General features: G+C 36.4%; 1 pseudogene; it reads right to left on the reverse strand.

The window, feature by feature from the left end:
* Positions 1-27,589, reverse strand: LOC125930434 (microtubule-associated protein 1S-like; annotated as a pseudogene).
* Positions 27,590-27,646: the final 57 nt, after the last annotated feature.

Here is a 27,646-nt window from a genome sequence, read left to right on the forward strand (position 1 = left end):
TCAAAGCGAGGATGTTTTCCACCGCTCTGGCTTCTCCTTGGCTTCAGAGTAGAAGTCCCGAATCTTGCCACCCGAGGTTGCCAATGGGTCTGAAACAAGTGCATGTGCTTTTAATGATGTCCTGAAGAGGGGCCCTGTCTGCCAGGGGTCGAGGAGAGCTGTTTGTCTGGTATCCCAGTGCAGCGGCTACTGAAAGGCAAGATCTTCCATTAGCTTAAGTAAGCACGGTAGGGGGGGCCGAGAGCGCATTCCCCAGAGTCGCTGTTGGAACCGGCTTTCTCCTTCCAGGGCATCTAAACGGCTCTCCTGCCGCGTTACAAACCCTGACTTCCAAAGTCTGTTTTGTTGTAATCAGCCTAACGACTGAGATACTTGACTTTCCTTTCCCTACTTATATCTTCCTCATGTAAAGTGGAAGATTTTAATTCAGGGCAAAATGATAATGGGGTGGGGGGGAAGGAAGCTCATAATATTTTTCTCCCGAGTGTGCTTAATTGTGTAACCCCAGCGTGGCGGGGGGGGGGGTCGGGGGGCAAAGCAAAAGCAAACACTCGCGCCCCAAAACAAAACAACTTCAATCTCCTCTCAAAAATGCGATTTACCCTTTGATAAAGCAATAAGTCGATCCGCTCACTCTCTGTTGAGAAGTCTTGCAATGTTTAAATTGCCGCTCGGTATTTGTGAACAAAGATAAATCTTGACTTCCATCTGGGTCATTTTCCTCATTGATTTGTACTGCCCTACAGGACTTACCAGTGGAAACTATGCTGTATTGAATTCTATTTAAGGGAGATTTTAAAGTTATCTTTATATCATATTTTTGAGACGTAAAGATATTTGAAATTTGGTGTGACAAAGACAAAATTTTACTAATTTCATATTATCGCTAATATTTTAACAAAGAAGTGTTCATTTTTCCTTCTTTGCCAGTAGCTATATTTATTTAATTATTCGGCGTAGGGATTTTTAAGAAGACACAGAAGAGCAGAAAAACATGTTAGAAAATTGTTTTAAAGATAGGTTAAAAGAGCCTAAAAAGACGAGTAAAGAGGCGCCTTGGTTCAAGAAAAAATTCCTGAAGACATCAATTCCTATTAAGGAGGGAGTTGTATGACCGTTCAGTTAGTACATTGGACAGCTCCCAGAAACCGCCTATTTCTAACAGGTCAGCACAATTCCTTTTCTTCCTAACCTCCCAGTTTGTGCTTCCAGATACTATTAAAGCAGTATCGTTATGAATTCTTCTTTTTCTTTCATTCATTTTTTAATACATTCGTCTCTGTGTTCTCTCTTGTTCTTTTGTCCTTTAGTTGATTTTCTTTTCTCTTGCATTTATTTTTCATGCTCCAGTGTGCATTGTGATAACTCAGGCAGAGAAGAATTGAAATTTATGTTCTTGAAAGATGTTAATGAAAATGAGATTCTTGATTATGATTGCCTGTTGATTTTTACCCAACCTCTTTCAAAGAGCAGACTGAAAAATAAGAAAAAATGAATTGAAATTTCAACAGTGGCTAAAGAATAAGTAAATGGGAGGATTAATTTGATTTGTAGTTGTTAAATGTTTCTCATAACTTTTCTCTTAAAAATTTTTTTAAATGTTTATTTATTTTTGAGAGAAAGAGAGATAGAGTGCCAGCTGGGGAGGGGCAGAGACTCTTTCCAAAGCAGTCTTCAGGCTCTGAGTTGTCAGGACAGAGCCCTACATGGGGCTCAAACTCATGCCATGAGATCATGACCTGAGCCAAAGTCGAAAGTTTAACCAACTGAGCCACCTAGGTGTCCCATAACATTTCTGTTTTAAATGCCAACATAAGTGGATTAAATACCTCATCTTGTGAGAATCTAGTTTGGCAATAAAATACATTAGGACACTTACTGAAGGGAAACATGACAGATATTTAGAAGTAAAATTTAATACCATAGGTGTAAAAAGCTATCATGGGAATCTAAAGAGGCACTTCTCTTGGATTTTTTGGATTTTATGAAAGGGGATGAATATTTCAACAATCTTATCACAAAAGAAAATTAATGAAATTAGGTACTGTAGCAGAATTAATGGAACACTACACAGGATGGGGTTGAAATATTAATATTAAAATATTAGGAAACATAAAAATATCTTAATAGGTATGTTTGTAGCAATAGTTTAAAAATACCTCTCTCTTAATTTTAATCATAACATCCCAAGAAAACACTTCAGTTTATACCACAATAATCTGAATTTATCCTTTAAGGTTCTAATCATGGTGACACAAATGTTAAAATCTAAATTATAATGACTGACTCTATTTTTTGTTTATAAGTATAATGATAGAATAGAAATAAGTGAAATTGTTTTTCTCTGTTTATTTTGAAACATCTACTCTTTTTAAAATGCTTTTGTGGATATTTGGTTTCAAAGTAAATATACACAGTAAATGTAATAAATTTATAAAAATGATTTAAAACATTTCATCCCTTTGGAAGGAACCATTAAACCTCAAGAAACTTATTCATTTTATTAAAATATTTACAAATGGAATGACTGCCTTTTCTGCCATTTGGAAGCTCCAGGAAAATTTTCAGGAAATGTAAAAGGAAATAAATTCTAGGGTTTGTTTATATTTAGAGTTAAGAAATTCTTGCTTACATTCAAACTAACTGCTTGCTATTCTACTTATAATCCTGAGTTCAAATGAAAGTAAGGGCTCCTCAGGATGCTGTAGTTCAGGGATTGGCAAACTTTCTTTAATTGGCAAAATAGTAATTTAGGCTTTTTGCAAGTCATAGAATCTCTGCTGAACTACTCAGTTTTGATTTTGTAGTATAAAAGTAGCCATAGACCATATGTAAATGAAAAAGAATGGCTGCGTTCTCTAAAACTTTATTTCCAACATCAGGCAGTGGGCAGGATTTCACCCTTGAACTGTAGTTTGCTGACCCTGCCCTATTTAATAAGCCTATCTTCACATTCCTTGGGATACTTATTAGGGGGACTTGCTAAGATAAGACACTCAAACATGTAAGCGAATATTAAGTTGTTGAGCATGTATCTTGTTTACATGTGTATATGTGTGTTGGACACATCACACATATGTGTGATGGACAAGGAATGGAAAAATGCTCCTGAAGTGAAGCAACTGAATCTGTAGGTACTGTCTTTGAAATTACACTGAGGTGTTAGAGTAACAAGGAGAGGCTCTGCATGGGAGGCATACACCAAGCTAACATTACCATTGCAGAGACTCAAGGCTTATTTATAGTCACTGAAAACAAATACCAAATATGATGATATGCTCTTTAAAATATTAGTATTACTAGGTTTTGGGTGAATTACACTTAAGTAGAAATAAGTAAAGAAAAGGCAAAATTCCCGGAAAGCAGTTTTTTACTTTGTGAAGTGCTTCTAATTGTCAAAATCCATTCAATGAAGGCAGCTGCTTCAAGAGGCTTATTTATCATTTCCCTCTTATTTCCACCTAAACCACTCTTTCCCCCTCATCATTGTGGCAGAAACTGCTCAGCATTCCCTGGCATCTACTTACCCTTTTTCCTTTTAGTAACAGACCTACCCACACATATGTTAGTTGGGCCCATTTCTGACCCACTGCATTTTAGCTGGGCATATGTCTAGCCCACGACAGTGGAGTCAATGAGACATAATATGTGCAAGTTCAAGTTGGTCTTTGGAAATGAAATTGCTTGCCTCCCACTTGGCCCTTTGCTCTCTTCTGGCTTGGGTGCTTTGGCAGCGAGTTAGCGCTGACCATGTAGACAAGGACAACACACTATGGCAGGGACTGAAAGACTTTTTCTATATAGCGCCAGATAGTACCTGTTTCAGGTTTGTACAATCTCTGTCATAACTACTAAACTCTACCATTGTAATATGAAAACATGGGGTGCCTGGGTGGCTCAGTCGGTTAGGCGTCCGACTTCTGCTCGGGTCATGATCTCACAGTTCGTGAGTTTGAGCCCCACCTCAGGCTCTGTGCTGACAGCTCAGAGCCTGGAGCCTGCTTCAAATTCTGTCTCCCTCTCTCTCTGCTCCTCCCCTGCTCATGCTCTGTCTCTCCTTCAAAAATAAATAAAAACATTTTAAAAAAGATGAAAACAGCTACAGAAAATATATAAATGAATGGGTATAGCAGAGTTCCAATAGAATGTTACTTAAAAAGAAGGTGGTAGGCAGAATTTGATTCTCAGGCTGTAGTTTATTGAATCCTGCCCTATGTGATGGCAGAACAACAGAAAGTTGGGACTTGGAATGATATAATGGAGTAGAGCTGTACCTCTCAAATTCAGATTAATATATGAGAAAAAATATTCTTCCAGTGTATCTCAGATCTCTTTACTTTGTGGTGTCTTTTCTACTGGTACCTGAAAAAAAAAAAAACAGTCAATGATTTGAAGGATTAAACAGATAGATACGCTACTTTAGATCTGTTTTTACAGTGTCACTTATAAAACTGGCTTACAGTTAGATATTAAATCCTTTTTTTTTTGTCTCAGGTTTTTCTTTTTCACACCAAATAGTTCCATTTAAATTATCTTTTGGAATAAATCTATTTTACAAATTTCACTTATACTAGTTATTACATTGGTTGTTGTTTGAACCGTCTCCAAAGTCTTTCTTTTTGAAAAACATGTGGAAAACTAAAGTGGTATGAAGAAAAAAGATCCCTCAGGATGTTATAAACCTACCCCCAAATAATTTCCTTTTTAATCTCATTTCCTATATTTTGGCACATTATTTTTAAATGTGACTTTCTTTTGTAATAAACATTGTAGGTTTGACAGTCATCCTCAAGTCCATAAATTCCTTGTAGACTTGGATATTGAACAGTATATGTGTGACTTTGCAATTTAATAATTTTTCAAAAGTTTTTTTCCATTATACTATTCATTTACAATATGGGGAAAATATTAGTATTAAGTTGAGACATATGTAACTTCCAAAAATCTAACCATTTTTGACCTAAAAATTGGGCAACTTAATTGGTTTAACTTAACATATTCAATAACACTCCTACTTAATAAGGAAATGGAATTATATTTAAAATAATATTATACATGAATGTACTACGTGCATCAATATATTTAAATTATAACCTGTTATTCTATTGTACAGCAAATGCATTGCACAGTAAATTAAAAAATACACAATACAAGTTTTTTCAACCAATTTTTATTGAATGCCTATAATGTGCCTGATCCTTGTGGGGTTGATCTAGGAATTTGGTATCAGTACCATGTGTACTGATAATCAGTGTATCAGTAAATAAGGTAGGAAACGCACAAAAAAATGTTATGGTATTGAGAGTGGTAAGTAATATGGAAAAAAGTTGGTTAGTATAAATACGATCATGAATACTGAAAGTTGCTATTTTAAATAGTTATCATGTAACAGTCTAATTGGAAAGTCTAATTTGAATAAATGCTTGAAGGTAGCAGGGAGGTAGTTAGTTGCATATCAAGTGAGAGTGTTTCAGAGTCATTTTAGAGAACATTTCAGACAAGATAAAGTGGAAGAATGACTGAGATACTGGAGGAACATCACAGAGGCCACTAGACCGAAAGAACTGAAGGAAGAATACTAGGAGATGAGTCAGTAAGGTAGTATGGGGCAAGGTTGTATTATGTAGGGCCTTTTCCACCTTGGTTTTTACTTTGAATATGATGAGGATCCACTGGAGCCTTCTGAAGATTTACTTACTATTTAAAATCATCCCTTTGGCTAATGTGTTCAGAATAAATTTGATGGGGAACAAGAGAGAGATAGGGGGACCTGACCAGAGGTCAGGTCTTTTGGTAACCTGTTGGTAGCAGTTGCTGTGACATACAGTGGTTATATCTGGGATATATTTTGAGGAGTATTCAACAAGATTTGCTTATGCTTGTATGTGGCATTTGAAGAAAAAGGAGTCAAGGGCAATCCCAAGGTTTTGGCCTGAGCAACTGGAAAGAAAGTGTGTGATCAACTGAAAGGAGAAAGATCCCAGGAAGAGCAGATGTGGGGGAGGGTGAAGATCAGGAGTTCAGCTCTGAACATCTTAATATATTTATTAACAGTCAAGTGGGGACACTGAGTAAGCTTCTTTCTATCTCTCTTGGGGTAAACGTTATCACTATGTCTTAAAAGGCACCATTTTACATGATACACTATTTTCCCATCCCCTACCCATGAGAACTCATCTCTTATTTTCCTCCTCCCTCACTCGGCTTTGGCTATGCTGGTCTCTTTGCTATTCCTCAAACATGTAGGCACAATATCTATCCTAGTGTCTTTACATTTCTGTTGCCTATGGCTGCAATATTCATCTCTTAGATATCCACCTCGCTCACTCCCTTTCTTCCTTCAGGTCCTGGATGATGCTGGCTTATCAGGGAAGCACCCCCTGACCATCCTATATAAACTAGTGCTCCCTCTGCCTTGCACTCCCTAACTTGCTTTATCTTTCTCCAAAGCACACACAAAACATCTGGCACGGTATATATTTGTTTCTTCACTTGTGTAATTTTGGTTTCCCTTATTAGAATTTGAAATCAAATGGTGACCATGGAAGTACACTGATTGGATTTCTCTTTCAAGTGCAAAGATTGCAATGAGCCAACCGGCTTCATCCTCGGTGCCTTAGGAGTCACTGCAGCATTCAAATATATTCAGCATGTACTCTTTCTGTCAGCCTCAGCACAAAAGGAGTACCAGAGGTTGGCCATTTGTGCCTAACATGAGACTTTTTAGTAGATCATATTTGCTCCAGAATTCCCTATTACGTTTGCTGATTTTTTTCTCAGCTTTGCATCATAGTATGAGGTTTTCCTGTGTAGTCTTCATTCCTCCTCTTTCTTTTTTCTTTCACAGATATCAGATTAGTATTCCAGTCTCAAGCTTTTCCCAGCTCAATTCTGTTTTCTCCTCCTTTATCTTTCACAGGAGTTACCTATGAGTAATGGAGGGGAGTTACTCCTCCCAAGAAACTAGAAAACAACCATAAAAACCCTACCATTTTGCAATAAGAATAATAGTTATTGAATACTTACTATATATTAAGTGCTGTGCATGTATTATTTCATTTAATAAACAATCTTATGCAGTAGATTCTCTTACTTTCCATTTTTAAAAGGAATCTCAAAATGAAAGAGTTCACAAATGTGTAAATGCTCCTGTTGGGATTCAAAGTCGGAACCCAGGGGGTTTGATTACCAAGTTACAATGCTTCCCACTAACTCATGTCTTCATCTTTCTGAAAACAGCACCTGTCAGAGTCTAACGTAATATTTCTTCAATAATTTTCAGTCTATGGAATTTGAATATTCAATTTTATTTGCATGGAGTTTGGAAGCCATTTATCACCTTTTTTTTTTCTTCAATGAAGAATATTGCATTAGGTTAACTAGATATTTTTTATTAAATAACTTTGTTTAAGCAAAGATACCAAGAGTATCATTTAGATTTATTTCTGTCCCATATTGTCTCTTCTAAATTTAAGTGATTTACTTAAGCTTTAAAATGCTGGCTGTTTCAAAACAAACAAAGTGGAACTTTGAAGTGAAATGGTTCCTAGCCATCTTTCTGCTTCTTGACTCATCAGCCTTCCTTGGGCAGGGTTTTCTGGTTCTCCTGCCACTGTCTTTAGCCTCTTTGTGGCTTCTTATAGCTATCATTTGAGGATTATGGAATCTCCATATTGGTTAGTATCATGGATGGAGAAAACCATCATCATGGTGGAAGCCATTACTGTGATTATCTCTGTGGGTCCTGAAAGATGATGAGCCTCCAGAGCAGTCTTACAAGTGTTGCTCTATGTCAAGAGAAAAATCCTTTTAAAACAAATTTATCTTTAATCCTATCCCAGTGGCAATAATATCACATCAGTCATCTTATTTGGCAAAATGGCTTGTTACACACTTTTGTTACCCACTTTCTAGACCTCTTTGAATACATTCCCTCAGGATTTCACACAGTTCTCAGATCCAAATTTGAGTCTATCCCACCTCTGTCTTTTAGAGCCACACGGGCTCACTCACATACTATTAATGCAAATAACTTTGTTAGTTTTAAATTTTTTTAATGGTTTTTCCTTTTGAGAGAGAGAGTGTGCATGCGAGGGGGGCGGGGAGAGAGAGAGAGAGAGAGAGAGAGAGAGAGAGAGAGAGAAAATATGAATGGGTAAAGAGTAGAGAAAGGGAGAACCAGAATCCAAAGTAGGGTCCAGGCTCGGAGCTGTCAGCACATCACAGGGCTGGAACTTACCAACTGGGAGATCATGATCTGAACCAAAGTGGGAGGCTTAATGGACTGAGCTACCCAGGTGCCCTAACGTAAAGGACGTTAAAAATTAAGTTGCCACACCTGTGGCCATATGGGTAGCTCTATTCTCAAGTCTCCTTAAAATTTATCTCACAAATGTATGCAGTCCCAGTTTATCTATTTCTCAAGGCTTTAAAATTTAGTCTCTGTTACTCCTACTTGGATTTATGATTATGCACCATGATTTTATCTGTTATTTTTCTCCGTGGGCAGTTGACTTTGAAGTGGCTCTTGGGACTATTATCTCCAGATTGGTTATCTTCAGTTGGAATCCACCAGGAAGTAGATGATACACTTCTTTCAATTCATTACAAGGTACAGTTATAATATGGTAGACAATTGAAAATCGCAGGGAAGATCAGATACTATAGTTAAATTAAGATGTTAGAGAAAAAAGATCAAGTGGTTTTTAAAGTTTCTGACAATTTATCTGTACTTTATAGGTAAAAAAATTTTTGCATGATTTGTTTTGTTCCAACTGTAGTTCACAGTGTGGTGACTTTGACCTTGTTTGGGTATCAGGTTTGAACTTGGCATGCTATGGGTAGTATGGAAACTATGAGCTGGTTCAGTGTTGCCCTTGGAATAAAGAAAACGACATAGCAAGCAATACCATATGTTGTTAGCCACTGTCGATTCGTTTTTTCTTATCCGAGAAGAAACATCACAAACACACACAGTATTACAATGGACGGGGCCGTAGACTTTTTCAGGGTTCTATATTGTGCCTTTTTCTTTCTACTCATGTTGCTCTGGTCTTCTTGCCGTATTTCTACTAACTGACTTTTACATCTCATGCTTTTCCATTAGGCCATAGGCTCTATCATCACTGACACTATAATATTAAATTAAAAAGGGCCCACTTTAAATCTTTGGAAATCGCGATCCCACTTGCCCGTGGGCAGCACGGCCAGGACGCCCGCGCATGCCCTCTTTCTTGCTCTGGTCTTGGCGCTGCTAGCGGAAAGGAGCAGAGCGCGCGCGGGTGGGAAGAGCTCCTCGTCCACCAGGAAGGCGCTGTTCGCACTGGGTAGGTAGGCCAAGTTGAGGCAGATGGGAAGCTGGGCGGGGCTGCCGACCCACTTGGGTTTCGAGTGGCCGTTCTGTGACTGAGGACTTTCTGGACAGGGGTGCCCGACCTCCCTTGTCATCGTGCTTGCTTCGGACGCTGAGCGGTCTACTGGCTCGGTAGGTACCCGCCAGCCCCTTGATTTTGGCACTGGGGGCGGAAGTGCCGGCGTTGAGGCGGGCCAGGGACTTCCGGTTACGACTGAGGCCTTCTGTTAGCCGAGCCTGCTCCGGTGGCGGCGGCAGCGCCGCCATCATCACCTGGGGGTCCACCTAACAAATGGGGGAGGGGTGGGCAGTGGGGTGGGGGGGAAACTTGAGTTGTCAGCGGGTCGCGGCGAGGGACCCCAAAGCCCTCCGTGTGGTCGGCCGAGTCTGCGGCGCCGGGGGAAGCGGGCAGGGGGCCAGAGAGGAGCCGGGTGGGCGGGGACTCGCTGATGGGCGTGGGCGGTGCTTCCTCGGTCCTGGGGCATCGGTCCGGGGCCTCGCTCCGGGGACTAGGCGGTGGAGCTTCCGGGAGACGCAGGTGCTAGCCTCAAGGGCAGGGCCTTGCTTGCTGTGATCAAACTCGCTGGGCGAAAGGGGCTGAGCGCCACCCCAGCCTAGGGCCGGGCAACAGGAGAATCCGCCGGCCTTAGGCATGGTGGTGGGTGGTGGCGGCAGCACCTCCCGGAAGGAATTGGACAAGGACTTGTCCACCTCGGTGGAGTCTGGGTAGCCCGCCTGGGCGGGCAGTGAGGGAGTGGTCACCCTATGATACAGGGCTGTTGAGCACTTAACTATATCTCACGCTCTGTGCATGTGCTGTTTACCTCTTGTCGTTTCTCCTCATCCAAGGTATGAATTCATTCCAGATTAAGTATTTCTCTTCGTGTGTCTCCTAAGACATTTTATTGCATTTAAACAATCAGTTTTAGTTTTCATCATGAATACCCAGGGGGAGCAGTTCTTTTTCTGATAGGATATGGCAATGAATAATACCCAAGTAAAACAGTGGATTAGTTATTTTACCTCAGTAAAATATTGGCCTGGAATGTTACAATTCAGGGTTTTCTAAGGAGAGAAAGTTGGTTTTGATGAATGTTGGAATCATCGTGGCATGAAGTTGTACATTTACATGCTAAAATATGCCATCTTCGGGTTCTTAATTTATTTAAAGTTATGAAAAATTAAAGTTCATAGAGTGCTATTAGAGTCTTGAAGAAATCAACTGAGACTCTTTATAGTAACAGTAATTACAAAGAAAACACTAGCATTTAGCACAAGGCCTCTCTCTAGTCCTCATCTTACCTCACAAGGAGAAGTAATTTCCGGTGCAGATTCTAGGACATTTTATTGGATCATAGTCATAGTGGTTAGGGCTTGCACAGAAGGAACTTCTCATCTGGGCATTTTATTCTTTGTTTAACTGCTCTTCATTACATTGTGTGGATGTGGTGAAAGTGCTGGAGTGCTCACATGTCACCCTGCCTCTGATTTCACTCTCCTTTCTGACTCTCTGGGTCTTATTTTCCTCTGAAACTGGGGATGTGTACTTTAGACAGGCCTTAATAAACAGAGATCAGAAAAATACAAAGCTTGTTTTGTGTTAAGGACAATGATTCTTGCTGGATCTATACACCTCCTATCTCAAAGTGACCTGCTTGCTAAAAGACAGATTTCTGGACCCACTCTTGAGTTACGGAATCACAGTATCTGGTGGTAGACAGAGGTTTCCCCACCCAGCATATTGCTATGTATGCTAAAGATTTTCATTCCTGGGTTAAGTCTAATAGCTGTTCTCAATCCTGTCTGCATATTGGAATTGCTATGAATTGAAAACTATTGATAGTGTGATAATATTCAAGAGAAATGAGCACTTAAAGTGAATTCCCCAAGTGACTCTAAAGCACTTACAGTTGAATTCATGGGTTGGGAAAGCAATATTGCCTAAATAGTGAAGTCTTACGTTGATTTTGTCTTCTTTCTGACCTCATGTTATGTGGGCTTAATCAGAGTTAGATTCCTATAGACTCAGTTCAGTCAGCACTTCCAACAAGAAGGAAGATGAGATGCATTTAGAATCAATAATAACAACTGGAATATTTGTGTTGTGTTATTAGCCTAGGAATAAAAATGTGATCATCTTGAAGTCAAGTTAAATTTTGTACTAAAAAATGGAATATGTTTTTTAGTAGTAACAACAACTAACATTTAATATTTTTTATTTTTCAATTGAAGTATAGTTGAAATACAGTGTTGTATTAGTTTCAGGTGTACAACATAATTCTTTGACAATTCTGTACATTAAGCTTTGCTCACCATGATGAGTGTACTTACCATCCATCACCATACAATTTTATCACAATATTATTGTCTGTATTCCCTATGCTGTATTTTTCATTCCATGTGACTTATTTTATAACGGAGTTTGTACCTCTTAATACCCTTCACCTATTTTGCCCATTCCCTCAACCCCTTCCCTCTGGCAATCACCAGTTTGTTTTTTGTAATTATGATTCCATTTCTGTTTTTGTTTGCTTTGTGTTTTAGATTCCATATGTAAGAAATCATATGGTATCTATCTTTCTCTGTCTGACTTATTCACTTAGCATAGTACCCTCTGGTTCATTCATATTGTCACAAGTGGCAAGATACCGTTATTTTTTATGCCTGAGTAACATTCCATTGTATATATTTACCACATCTTCTTTATCCATTTATCTGTCTGTGAACATCAAAGATCCCCTGAGTTTTGAAAGATCATGATAAAAGTAGCACTTAAATTGAAAAGAAAAATTCTTTACATCCATCTTACCTATTTTGAAAGTGATGGAAATCTGATGCTTAAAGGCCTGGTTACCACACCTGATGCTGAGTGTTATCACTTTTATATTGCTAAGACATACTCAAAACTCAGATTAATGTGCTGTTTGTGTATCAGGACATCTCCTAAATGACTTCCTGGGGTATGGTGAGTCATATATTAATGGAATCTAGCTCAACCATCAGACATAGTGTGATAAAGGATGTATATTTACCTGTACAGTTACTGAATTGTCATTTTTAATTTGAAGTCTGTGGTGATAATAATTTTATTGAACCTGAGCATTTGTTTCATTGATATGATGTAGTATTTTGGTTTTGAAAATAGTAATTATAATTTAGACTGAGGGAAAAAATCAGTAGTTGTTTTATAATGGCGATTTTTGAATCAAATAGTCAAATCTCAAATTTTATTTTATTTTTTTAAGCTTATTTATTTTGAGAGAGAGAGAGAACACAAGTAGGGGAGGGGCAGGGAGAGAGGGAGAGACAGAAAGATAGAGAGAGAGGGAGAGAGTCCCAAGCAGGCTCCTCACTGTCAGCCCAGAGCCAGATGTGGGGCTTGAACTCATGAACCCATGAGACCACCACCTGAGTCAAAATCAAGAGTTGGACACTTAAATGACTGAGCCTCCTGGGTGGTCCCCAAACCTCAAATTTTAGTACACAACATATTTTCTTCACAAAAGAGATCGGTTTCTTAAGGATATTTGCCCCAAAGGAAAGGGGAAATGGACATGCATCAGTCTATTATCGTTTGCCTTCATTGATAAATAATGAGAGTCATTAAGATGTTAATTTGTTTTATTTGACTATTAATCATTTTATTACCATTAATCTATAAATGCTAAAGCAGATTAGGGTATAAATCAATGGATGGATAAGATTTTTATAATTAAGATGCTAAGCTTAATCAGAATTATGTGGTTGGAAATAATGCTAAATATAGTCAGAAATGCTTTGCATAATATAGAAAATATTACAAAGTGGTATGGTAAAGATACTTAAAATACATAAAACATTTTGGGGGCTAAGCAGTATTTTAGGTGTATAAGATAATCATTTATAAATATGGCAGAATTGAGAAATGAGATTGCTTTAATGAGTGACTGTGAATAAATTGTGAGGCTTTAAGACTAAAGAGATTTTTGTTCTGATTTCATTCCCATTTTAGCAAATCAATCTAAATCCTATATTGGTTTGATTCAATATCTGTAGCTGTCTTCAAATGTCCTTGAAATTCATCCTCATCTCTTTTAATACATGGGCTGTCTTATTACCAACCTAAAGAACTTCTCTGACACTCCTCCACAAAAAACCTTCAATTTGCTCAATATTTAATGTTGTGATTCATATAATATGAACTCCATTCGTTATCATTAAAGACTCCCCAGACTCTCTGTTTTCTAATGTACGACTAAATCTCACATGCTCTCTCTTAACCATGTCAGAAATATGCTTCCTTTGTTCCTGATTATTTGCCTTTGGTTACAGTACACTCTTAACCTCTCATCCACAGCCCTGACTTTATTCATATATCTGTTCAAAATGTTTCACATTTTCTTACTGGTTTCTGAATATCTTACCCCACTATAATGTTTTTGTTTTTTTTTTACTCTGTCACTAAAAGTAACTCTTTAAAAATTGCAAATCTAATCACAACTATCCTGTTTACAGCCTCTCAGTGACTTCAGTTATTCTTAGGATATAATTAGAAATCCATTATATGCCTTAGAAGGTCTTCAGTAATCTCATTTCTCTCATCCTCTCTAGACTCATCTCTTACCTTTTTACTTTATTCTACACATTTTTGGCCTCTTTGAATTCCTGTGATAGGACATAGTTATTCTCCAACTCCTTTGGCCTGGTATTTTCTCCACACCCTTGGTACCACATCCTTCTGGTTTTTTGTTTTGTTTTGTTTTGCTTCCATTTCTCCAGGTAGGAAGTAATTACAGAGATTGTATAGTTAGTGCTTTTAAAAAATAAATAACAGAGGGGCACCTGGGAGGCTCAGTTGGCTGAGTGTCCAACTTTTGATTTTGACTCAGATCATAATCTCATGGTTGTGGGATCAAACCCCACATTGGGCTCCATGCTGAGCATGGAGCCTGCTTGGGATTCTCTTTCTCCCTTTCCCTGCCCCTTCTGCATGTGTTCTCTCTCTCTCTCTCTCTCTCTCTCTCTCTCTCTCTCTCTCTTTCTCCCTCTCCCTCTGTCTCAAAATAAATAAACATGAAAAAAAAAAAGAATAGAGGACCTTTGGGCAAGGTGGAAAAATAGGAACTGAATTTACTCTGCTGCTTAAAACAGAAAAAAAGTAGACAAAATAAAACATCTCAGGTGGTAGGATTTTCAAACAATCCTAAAAATCTCTATCACAAAACTTATGGTTGTAACTTTGGCCACCTAACTATCTACATGTATTTCTTCAGTGACACCACATCAATAAATTTCATTTTTTTGTATATTGAGATAAATCAAATTTTCAAAATGGATCTTGGGCTTATGTAAAGCCTAAAACTACAAGACTTCAGAAAAAAACAGGAGAAAATCCTTGTGATCTTGAGTTAGGCAAAAATTTCTGAGATTTGACTCCAAAAACATGATTCATAAAAATACTAAATTGATGACTTGAACTTCATCAAAATTAAAACTTTTGATTTTCAAGTGATATTCTTAAGAGACAGAAAAGACCAGCCACAAGCTAGGAGAAACTATTTACAAATTTGTATATTTGAATACATAGGAAGTATATTTAGAATATATTAAAAATACTTTCAGAACTCAGTTATAAGAAAACAAGCTACACAAAAAACTAGGGAAAATTTTGGACACTTTAATGAAGCAAATATATTCATGATGAGAAGCACAAAAAAAGAGGTTCAGCGTTATTAGTCAATAAATACAAATTAAAACCACAATAAGATACCACTGTATACCTATCAGAAAGGATAAATTAAAAAGACTAAAGTTTGGAGAAACTAGAACTCTTATATTCTGCTAGTTGTAATGTAAAATGATATGACTACTTTGTAAGACAATTTAGCAGTTTCTTAGAAATTTAAACATACACTTACCATATGGTCCAACTATTCAGTCTTAGGTATTTATCCAAGAGAAATGAAAGCATAGGTATTGCACATGAATATTCATAACAGCTTTACTTTAATAGCCTCATACTGGGAACAGTCCACATCAACAGATAAAGGGGTAAACAAACAATGGTATATCTAAACAATTGGAATACTACTCAGTAATAAAAAGGGATGCATTATTGATACATACTACAACACAGATGGATCTTAAAATAATTATGCTGAGTTAGTGAAGACAGAAGAGAGTACATGTTATGATTCCACTTATGTAAATTTTTAGAAAATGTGAACTGACCTATAATAACTGCAAGCAAATCAGTGTTGGCCAGTGAATGAGGGTATATGGTTGGGAGGGAGTACTTAGAAAAGGACATGAAACTTGGTGGTGATGGATATACTTATTATTTTGATTGCAGTGGTAATTTTACAGATGTATACCCATGTGAAAACTTACCAACTTGTGTTTAAATAGGTGACATTTACTATATATCAGTTACACTTTAATAAGGTTGCTTTTACCAAAAACACCCCAAAACCAAACAAACAAAAAACCCAAAAGAAAAACCACACATATACACAAAATAGAGTATCCCTAATAGACAGAACTTCCCTTGAGCTCCTTTTTAGCTTTCCAGAGTTGATGAGAGGTGCGATTACTCAGCAGACTGAGTGGTACACACCAAAAAAAGTGAGAGTCACAAACCAGTGGGTGTGAAGAATGTGGGTGCCAGTGGCTTGGGAATAGATCTGGGTTCTTGAGGTGTAGACTGGGAATTCCCAAAACCTTAAAAGTTGTTTTATCGGCTTAGGATTCTGGCCCATGGTGTCCAGTTACGCATTTCTTGAAATCAGTCTCCTGGTTTTGTGCCGCCAGCAATTCAGTGAGATTGCTCTGTACCCTGTTGTTCAGATTATGTATATAGCATTTAAGGTGGGTAGAGTATTGTGAAGTCGAATTTGTAATTGCTTTAATTGATTTTGGTAACTCTGGACAACGCCTTCATATCATAATTTTAAATTAGTATTTTTTAATGGATCGCATGTACTGAGCATGCTTGTAAAAATGTCTTGATTATATTTATCATCTCTATGTAACCTGATGCAATTCTCATCTTAAACTTTGATGAAATTTAGTGCGATTCTATTATTGGAAGCTTAGAAAGCCTTTCTGTGTGATGAGCAATTAAATGTAGGACCAATGGTTTTGGTAAATAGACTACAAAATATGAAAACCACATAACCCCAGTAGTTATATAATACTAAACAAACTTTCTGAAACATATTTTTAGGGCTATACTCAGTACAAGAAAACATGGAATCAGCAGTTTTCTCATGGATTATTTTTTTGATGGCTTAATATTCTGGCCCTTGCATGACTGAAATTATAGTTAGAGTGCACTGGAATTTACATTGCTGTAAAATTCTCCTCCCTTCTTTTGCTGACTGTTGTTATTGATTAATATGATGGTCTATATCTCATGTTAGGAAGACCTTTAGTTATTATGTTAAAATATCCAAATGCATTTTTAGACCACATAGAGAAAAATTAATTAGAATTTTTGGACCAAGGAGTAGTATTAGATATGTCTCCCATCAAACATGAAATCATGATTATAACATTGCTCATATAGACAGTATTAGTTATTGTCTTCTTAATCAATGAGATTCGCCTAACTTTAAATGATTTGGTGGGGCCATTCTGAATAGACAAAAATGATTAGTCCTTTTTCTAAGGAGTATCATACATTTCTAAGTGGATTGTTTATATCTGAATGTTGCTCATCTCAATTCACATTATAAGGTTAAGATGTGGTTTTATTTTATGGTTTAATTTGTGCTCACTTATGCTAATTGAGGCTTGGACTAGTAGTTTGTAAGGAGTAAACAGACTATTTTTTTCAGATATTCATATTTTGATCATGGCTTAATTGTACAAACTGTCATTTTTGATATTGCCTTGACCTTTTCCAAACATAGCTAGTTTGTATAAAGACTTACCTTTTTTTAAAAAAATCATTTCTGCATCTTCTTCTCTATTTTCTTCAGTTGAGGTGTGGCTTAAACTACCTTTCAGTGGAATAAATACTGTGACCTCTCAGGTAAGACTTCCAGACTTTCTCCATCAAAATCTTTGAATCTTAATAGGTAGAGTCTTATTTCCATATCATTTTGAAGTTTCAGTTGAAACAATTCATTTGTCTCTTGAAGTCTGAAATGATTTTTCAGTTCTTAATTTTATTTAAATATAATTAAAATTTTTAATTAAAAAATGTTTATTTTTGAGAGAGAGACAGAGACAGAGAAATAGAGCATGATAGAGGAAGAGGCATAGAGAGAGGGAGACACAGAATCCAAAGCAGGTTCCAGGCTCTGAGCTGTCACCCACACATGGATCTTGAACCCATGAACTGTGAGATCATGACCTGAGCTGAAGTTGGATGCTTAACTGACTGAGCCACCCAGGCACTCCTATAATTAAAAATTTTAAATTACTGTTTTCAACACTTTCTGCTTCTTCCCATCTCTCTGCCTTCTCTAGTTAAATGCTTGACAGCAACACTACCTGAAATAAACACAATGCAAGCCACATAGGTTATTACAAATTTTCTGTACCTGTACCCTATAACAATTTGAGTCTAATCAAGAGACATAAATCACATACAGTTTAATATGAAGAATTATTGAGAAAGAAGAGTAACTATGAAGATATAAGGAAAACTGTAGAAGATACCCTAGACCTGAGGAAGAGTACTCAAGGAAGGATAATCTTGGAAAGGGGGCACTACTCCAAAGCTGAGGTCGCTGAGGGATTGTGTTCTCTAGAAATTTGGCTAGGGCAGAGTACCACCAGATATCCTAAATATCCATACTACTGATGACTGTGCAGCAAGAGCAAGATAAAAACCAAGAGCTCAGCATTCGGAATCAAGTAGAGGAGTCCTCTTCATCCCGCAGCATCTAACACCCTCAGACAAAGTTTGAAAGTATGTGGACTGTAAAGGCCAAATGCTTTAAGAATTCAGTCCCTTGCAGGGTGCCTGGGTGGCTCAGTTGGTTGAGCATCCAACTTTGACTCAGGTCATGATCTCGCTTTTGTGGGTTCGAGCCCTGCATCAGGCTCTTTCCTGACAGCTCAGAGCATTGGAGCCTGCTTTGGATTTTGTGACTCCCTCTCTGCCCCTCCCTTGCTCATGCTCTGTCCCTGTCTATCTTTTAAAAAATAAAATAAAACGTTAAAAAAAAAAAAGAATCCCATCCATTGTTAAGAACAAGTACTGGAGAGTGAATTTTGAGCTCAGAGGCACTAAATTGATAATTGACACATAACCATATATAAAATGGGTGAAATTAATTTTAATAATATATTGTATTTAATGCAGTATGTCAAAATAATATCATTTTAACAGTTAATTAAAATAAGCATTATTAATGAGATATGTTCCAATCTTTTAGTACTATTTAAAATCCAAAGTATATTTTGTACTTACAGCACATCTCAAATTGGACACTAAATTTTCATTGGGTATACTTGATCTATATTTAAATTTCATAAAACTTACAGTTGAAAAAGAAGATTTATATACCCAAATTGTTTGAAATATACTTAAAAGTTTTCAAAAAATGTAATTAAGAACCACAAATCATTTTCCTTTAGCATTTACATTCATTTTGACAAAACTGATTCATATTTTTTAGAGGAATTGATATGAACTTAAGGGAAAAACATCAGTTTTAAAAAAATGTTTATTCTGAAAGGGAAAGAACATGACTGGGGAAGGGGCAGAGACAGAGAGAGAGAGAGGGAGAGAGAGAATCCCAAGCAGGCTCTGCACTGTCAGGGCTTGATCCATGAACCATGAGATCATAACCTGAGCTGAAATCAAGAATTGAATGCTTAACTGACTGAGCTACCAAGACGCCCTGGAAGAACATCAGATTTAAACTTGTGTTTAAGTTAATTAAATTCTCTAACTCTTGTGATAATATTGAATTCAAGAATTATAAAATTTAAAATTAACTCTGAATTTATCAATATCAACAAATGTTATTCAAAATTTCTTAGACATTTACAGCCAATTTACATAATGCTATCAAAAACAGTTAAAATGTTCTGCGTATAAATCCATGCTAGAAAAATATATAAAAGCATTATTGTTGACTATATTATGAAGTTTGAATTTTAACATAAATTCTCACAACTGTCTAACGTCATAAATAAGCTTTTCCTTTCCTTGTTGATTCAACTTTACTTCATTCATATGTAGGGTGGTATGGATTATAATTTGATAAGCAAGAAACCCACCTGGCTTTTAAAGAAAATATACTAACTTGAACATAACAAGCAGAGAGTCATCTTATGATGATAAGAGATCTCTGGGTCTTCTATCTTTCATAGACTTGAAGCAGACAGAGAAAGTTATTCAGCTCTAAACACAGGCCAGAAGGCAAAGCCAATAGCCATGGTAAATCACTCTCAGGCGACTGATCTGGCTTTAATCAAGGAATTGATGAGTGTTTAGCTGTATTTCTGAGTTGTAATAGATCCTCGATTGCTATGAGCCTTCCTTACCCCTTCCTCCCCTTTTCTCCCTTTTTTAGAGGTAAAATATACCTCACATAAAATTTACCATCTCACCCATTTTAACTGTACAGTTTAACGGTATTAAATACATTCATATTGTGCAACTATCACCACCATCCAGCTTTAGAACTTGTCTCGTCTTGTAAAACTGAAACACTATACCCATTAAACAATAACTCTTTAATCTCCCTTCCCTTAGCGCATGGCAGCCTCCATTCTACTTTGTGTCTCTATGATTTTTGACTATTCTGAGTACTTCACTTAATTGGAAGAATAAAATATTTGTCTTTTGTAACTGGCATATTTCACTTAGTACAGTGTTCTCAAGGTTCATCCATGTTGTAGCATGTCAGAATCTCCTTCCTGTTTGAGTCTAAATAATATTCCATTGTATTTATATATTATATTTTCTCTATTCATCCATTGATGAGTACTTGAGTTGCTTTCATGTTTAAGCTACTGTAACTAATGCTGCTATGAACATGGATGTACACATATCTCTTAAAGACCTTGCTTTGTATTCTTTTTGGCATATACTTGGAAGTGGAATTACTAGATCATATAGTAATTCTATTTTAAACTTTTTGAGGAACCATCATACTGTTTTCCACAGCAGCTATACATTTTCACCAACAGTGCACAATGCCAGTTTCTCTACATCCTTGTCAACACTTGTTATTTTTTTGAGTTTTTTTTTGTTTGTTTTTAATAGTAGCGATCCTAAAGTGTATGAGGTGGTAGTATCTCATTGTAATTTTCATTTGTATTTCCCTAATGATAAGCAATGTTAATCATCTTTTCATGTCTTATAGTTCTTTGTGTATTTTCTTTAGAGAAATGTCTATTCAAATTCTTTGCCTGTTTCCAAATTGGGTTTTTGTTGTTGTTGAGTTTTGGGAGTTATCTATATATTCTGGATATTAATAAACTATCAGATATATGGTTTGCAAATATTATATCCCATTCTGTGGGCTTCTTTTTTAATCTGCTGATAGTGTCTTTAAATGTACATAATTTTTAAATTTTCATGAAGTCTAATTTTCTGTTTTTTATTTTGTTGCCTGTACCTTTGGTGTCATATTCAAGAAATCATTGCCAAATCCAATGCCATGAAGTTTTTCCCCTGTGTTTTCTTCTAAGAGTTTTATAGGGCAAGGGCTTGCAACAGGGGGGTGGTACAGCAAAAATGGCCACCTGCCTCTTTGTCTACATCTTTGTGATTAGAAGCCGCAGTCAGCAATCAGAGCACAGATCCCTGATATTTGGAAGACAGGGTCCTTTTTACCCACTGTGGTTTTTGGAAACTGTGTATTAGCTGTTCCTGGAATGACTGCATGGCTGCCTGTTATGTGGCTGGGGAATAGGCACCAGGTTCCTGTTATTGTGCCAAGAGCTGAAATTGACCAAAATTAACCACAGTTGACCTTCTAAGCCTTTTTGTAGATTGCAAACCCTCCTGGTCTCTAGGGTCCCAAAATAGTTGCATCAGACATATTTTGCTAGTGCTATTGTAGTCTAGGTGGGGACACAGGTTCCTGGTGCTTCCTATTCCACTATACTCCCAGAATCCTCTTGGAATTAATATTCCTTTATGATCAATCTCCTAAAGCAGTTGTTTGGACATAGGCCAACCTTAAAATATGCATGTTAACAGAGACTGTTAACATGGGCTAGAAAAGTGTGAATAGATCTTGGGAGATTTTAGCAAGTTCCCTTTTGGTTCGATATTAAAAATTATTTTGATATGACTGACTTTTATGTGTAATGATGTTATAATAGTTTCCTTTGTCCGATATGACATTTAACCAATAAGTAGTTGTATTTATCAATCTGCAGAATAGAATCTATAATATCTAGTCATTTAAACCTGAAAATAGATGATAGTAATTGGTTCATAATTTGCTTATTTGGTGACAAGGTCTAAATCAAGCATAACTTCTCACTTTGTAGCAAATCATGTCATTGGTCAGGGCAAATTTCCTCTGTTTAAAAAAATCATTTACCCCATTTTATCTTCAATTTCCATTCTATGTTCTCACCCTGTTTGAGAACATCCTACTGTTTGTATTTGTTCTTTTAAAAATTATGTGTATTGTTGTGGGGATTTTTAGCTTACATAAATTGTATCATTATATATGTCTAATTTTCTTATTTTCTTCTATTTAGCATTACATTTTAAGATCTATGTTACTTTTTAAATGCCTATTCAATATTTCCCCTGTTGCCAGACAGTGGTTTATAATAGGCATATGTACACTTTATCTGTCCTCTTCCCAGTGGTGGACTCACAGATCTCCTATTCCTTATCGTTGCGAACAGTCTTTGCATACCTTCTCTTGTGGATTGGATCATAAATTTTATTTAGCATAAAACAGTGCTGTTAAAACTGGATTTGAGATAATCTAACTTCATATATGTAACTTTAAAGACTCACATCCTATGCTTCTCCCTGGGAATTTAAATTAAAGGCCAGAGGAAGAAACCTTTTAGTCCCAAATTAAGGGGCCACTGATTTTCCCACAGACTTACTAATGAAGTGAATCAAGCCATTATAGTGTGGTTTAAATTCTGTGTGAATATCAAGTATTGTTTAAATAGTCATTAAAAAATACTTATGGAAAGAAAAATTCTCCCATGGAAGTGTATGAAAATTGTTGCTATCATTATAAAGTCATTCAAAAGGAGCATATTATTTGCTATGCAGTCTATCATAAATTCTGACTTTTCCAAATAATTTTAAGTACTATGAAAGAATTGCCATTTTCTTCCCTCTAATCTTGAATCTTGGCATCTTTGCCAATTCTTCTGAACTGAATCAAGGTTATAATCCCCAAATAACACCATCCATCAAATTTTCAGACTAGTGGCTAACATGAATATGTACACTTGAACTACTGGTCAACGTTTTGTACTAGTTTTAGGCTAATTCACACTTAAATATCTAATACAATATAAGTCACTTTCTTCCTATGAACAATGATTAAACATATTGAATTTAAATACTTTTTCTCCTTTTAGACATTTAGGAACTTAAAATTGTTTGAAATCAATTTTAAGATTTTTAAGATTAATTTTGAAATAATAATAATAATAACAATAATAATAATAAAGTTAAGGCCTTATTTCAAGCCAAGAGTTTAGTATCATAGATTAAAAGTTGTCACAAATTACTTGAGCTTTTTTTTTCATTGAGGTTTAGGGTCTTATCCCCACTTCTGGAATCTAAGTGAGCTTGGTGACTTTTCTGATCGGTACAGTATGACAATGTGACCTGTGTCTCTTTCCAAGCCTAGCTTTTAAGAAACTGGTAGTTTCCAATGATAATGTCGTGGAATGCTCATTGTGAGTGCAAAAAGCTTCCATGTAAGAAGACTTTGCTGGAGAGTCATGCTATGAAGAAACTCATTGGGCCACCTGGAGACCCGTATGGATGTCTGGTTAGCCTCTGGCTATCCTAGCCATTTCAGTACAGGTGTCAGACATGTGAGTGAAGAAACCTTGAGATAACCTCAGCTCCTCTTTCCCTATAATCAAATGAGAGACCCCAAAGAAGAGCCACTTTAATTGAACTCAGTCAACTCACAGAACAATGTGAGAGAAATAATTGTTTGAAGCCATTAAGTTTTGGAGATGACTCATATTCAGTACTGGGTAATAGGAACACTTGATCTCCAAATAGTTGCTCAGGCTTATGGGATGTTATGGGTAATTGTATTAAAACAAAATGTGTCAATGGGACCATGTGGACTCTCTTCTTACTAAAATAGTTTATTTCTATCTATGATAACAGGGGCAAAAAGCAGGAAATAATAAGTAGTTGCTAAATGTTTAGGGATTGGACTGAGTTTGAAACTAATCATTGCAGGGACCTATTGGCCAAAGAATTCCAGAAAGAAATAGAGACAAATGTATTTGCAACTGTGGATGAATCTGATGAACCTGAAAATGATTCTGTTGTTATAATGCTGGAGAGTGTATCTCTTAGGAATTCTTTCATCATTCCCCAGAAAACAGTTAGCATTTCTCTGTGGGACCATATAGACCTGGGAAATTTTTGTTTTGTGAGATGAATCTTTATTCATTTCTCCATCTGGGACTGTGTATATATTATCACAATGTATGAAAACTTACCATGCATATTTGTGTACTTTCATATGTCCTACCTTTGTGTCCTGAATCTGTATTGAACAGACCTGTGATCTACCTAGATAGCTGACACTCAGTATCTTACTCTGTAAAATGAAGATAATGACTGTAATGAGTTTATAAGTCTGTATTGTGAAGAACAAATAGAGAACTCATGAAAAACCCATGGGAATGTCTGGAAGATATTAGATGCCTGATGCCCAATTTATTAATATTAATTTAATTATCACCATATAAATCATAAGAATGGAAATAAAAGGTAGCAGCAAGAAAGATTGTTTACAAACAGATTAAGTCTATATTTTCTCTATTTTTGAGCAAAGGGTCCAGTAGAATCCCAGTCCTTCCCAGTCCTTCCCACTGCTATTTGCAGATGATTAAAAAAATATTTTCTTGAGTAAGTAGTAAATATTTGGATGCCAGTGTGAAATGTTCTCTGTGTATTTCTTTCATTTTAAATAGAATACTTTTGTATTTTGGAAGAATGTATGCCTTGCAGTTTGGGCCAGGTAGTGAAAGACTGTAAGTCCTCAGATGATACTTAAAGAATTTATTGCCTAAGGTTGAACTGAGTATGGAACAGTACAAGCTGAGTTGAGATGACTCCCTTCCTGGGGAAAAAAAGATGAAATAAGATATAAAATTCGTCATGATCTGGAGATTTTTTTTTTACCTCTTATTCATTAAGTCTCCCCATTGCTTGCCTTAGAGTCCTCATTTTCTGTGTGTGGTTATGTATATTTGTTGGGCTGCCTCATCTCTGGGAAGCTGCACGTCCCTTCCTCCTGCCAGGGTCCCTCACCCCTAACCCTTTCTCTGACTAATGAGCAACATGTATTTTTCTAATCTGAGAATAGAAATCACTTTGGAAAGTCTGCTCAGATGCACTAAAAAGTTAGATGTCTCCTTTCTTAATGTTTGTGTGACTGCATGAATTTTGCTCAATCTAACCCCTGTCCTACTCTACTGAAAAATGCAACGCCTTTGTCTCTTCCAGTAGATGGTAAGCTCCTTAAGGGAGCTTGTTTTCACTGGTGTGTACATTGTATGGCATAAAGAAAGAAAGTGCTCAGTAAATATTTGTTGAGTTAATGGATAAGAAGATGCTAAAGTCAGAGGGTCAACTCTTGAGGCTGATCAGGAGAAAAAGAGCATGGTGCCACAGAAATTATAACTTGTGGCTTCAGCCCTGTCTTGTTTAACCACCTTTTGGAGGCTAGTTGAGTTTTCAAAAATTTTTCTTCCCATTTACTTTGCTTTTGTGTTTCCATATATATCTAATTTATATCATATTTTACTTATGGGCCTGAGCCCCCTCTTTGTTAAAACATTGACCTGTTTTTATTTTCTAACCCCAAAGATTGAATTTATTTTTGCAGTAATAGTGGTGGCATTTGGATCACCTTTGCAAATGTGGATGTTCCCTTAACACACATTAAGACCTTATCACACTCTATAGTATTCCAAAAAGGGAGGTGAACTGTTTTCAAAGGTAATAAATAGCTTTAACAACAAAGGATGTAAACACCTCATGAAACAAAAAATCTCTAGTCATATGAATGACTTGTGGCTAAACATTTCAACAGGATCAGCCTTTGTTTCTTTGATCTTTAGGTTTTTACTTTTGAATGTCCACACCTGGCAAATGCAGTAAAATACACAGCATCTGGATTACAGAATGTAAATAACATCCATTCAGGCAAACCTTTAAGAATAGCTGCCTTGGTATCTGCATCATGCTTTGGAAATAAATTGATTTGGACTGCAGTAGGAACTTTATATAATTTTATATGATTTTCAACTTTAACTTTTTTGGGGGGATAGACCTATTATGCCTCCCTCTTTGGTACTGAATAGGTCTTTTTACTATTCTCAATCTCATTTTAATACAAATGATATTAATCTAGTATTTTACTAAGAAGGACAAGTTTTGCTTCTTAAGTGTACCTTTTTGCTTTGCTTTAGACAGACTTCTGAAATGCAGGAGAGAATCATTCACTGGCAAGATTCTTAGAAATTTCCTTTATATTATTTATTGTCTTTAAGTTTTAGGTAGCTTGGAAGAATGTAAAAATTTCAAACAAGATTTTTTTCCAATTGTACATTATCATGACTTCCTTTTTATCAAAACTTTTATGGAAGCAGGGATAGGAAATGTGTAGGGATTGGCAAAAAATAGAGGAAGGCAAACATTAATTATTGTGTATAATTGAGTAATATGCCTTAGAGGGGAAATGTTTCTGGGACAGGTTTTATGTTAAATAGACAGCCATGTGACTTAGTGCTCCAAGAAAACTTGTATATTATGTTCTCTTTAAGTGGATTGTTAAACTTGCTTTTAGATATAGTAAAAGTGATTCTAGGTTACTTAAGCAATTTATAATAATTTTAAGGTCTTTTTACTGAAAGCAATTTGGTTATTATATATTTATATGTGGCTGATGCAATTGGGTTATGGTTTTTAATTTCTGTAACCTGGCCATTGTTCATAGAAGGTATGCTCAGAATATGTTGTATTCAAAGTGTATAAAATTAAATACAATTAATATCTATTCATTCAGACAATGCTTTCGTTCTTTTAATTTTTTTTTTCCTATCCTATCCATCTAAATATCCAGATGTTTGGTGTTACATGTGATTGTATGAAAGCTCTGATCTGAAATCCTATGGCTTACTGGATTACCCTTTACCCACATGGTTTAAATTAATAATAAAAAAATGAACCAGGGCAATCTTGCAACAAAAGAACAAGACTTTATTGTATAACAGAATTGCAGATGTGGAAAGGTGCTCATAATAGAGACAGAATATTTCTGTTTCATAGAGCATCTGGAATGCCACAAGATCTCTACGTTATCAGGAGCTAATGTTAGACAGCCTTGGTTTGTGATTAATTTAATATTCAGAGAAACTTTTTTTTAAAGCTTTATGCCATTCATCATCATAATGTCATTTTTGCAATCCTAAAATGATTTACAAAGTCAACTCTCCCCCCTAATTTCTAAAACAATATTAAGACATCAAAAAGTTTCAGATAGAAACTTCAAAGGGCAGCCAAATCAGAGATTTCTGGCTAAGACAGTTTAGATCATTTAATATCCTCTGGTTTCCCTAGGATTAAATTACAGCTTATAGAATTCTTGGAATCTAGCTAAGGAAGTATTATATAATACTGCATGGCAATTTTGGGGAGGCTGGCAAAAGACTGTACAAAGAAGGAGATGCCATCTTTTCAATTTATCAACCTTTCAGTGAGTGCTTGTGAAATGTTAGAGGTATGAGAAGTTACCCCAGTGTGAATATGAAGCTCTAATAACCAAAGACATGTTTGTGTGTAAGCTTGGGATGACATTCATGTGGCGACACTTACTTTCTTCTTTGTTGAGTTGTCACATCGCAATGGAGCTTAGGTTCAAGGAGTGAAATTATGAATCATGAATGGATATCTGAGGCAGGAACTGATAATAGGAATTCATTCTGGCACAGCCACAAAGACAGTGTTTCCAGTCACTGTGGTTTTCTAGGGACAGCAGTGACTGCCGGTTGCTTGTGTAGTGCCACGATGAGGCAGGCCAGAATCACACCACACATCATTCCGGCTGTAGGAACAATCCTGTATGTAACCACTAGGTCTCTCTGAGGAAATTTAGC

This window comes from Panthera uncia, chromosome A2 (genome assembly GCF_023721935.1).
Source record: "Panthera uncia isolate 11264 chromosome A2, Puncia_PCG_1.0, whole genome shotgun sequence".
Classification (NCBI taxonomy): domain Eukaryota; kingdom Metazoa; phylum Chordata; class Mammalia; order Carnivora; family Felidae; genus Panthera; species Panthera uncia.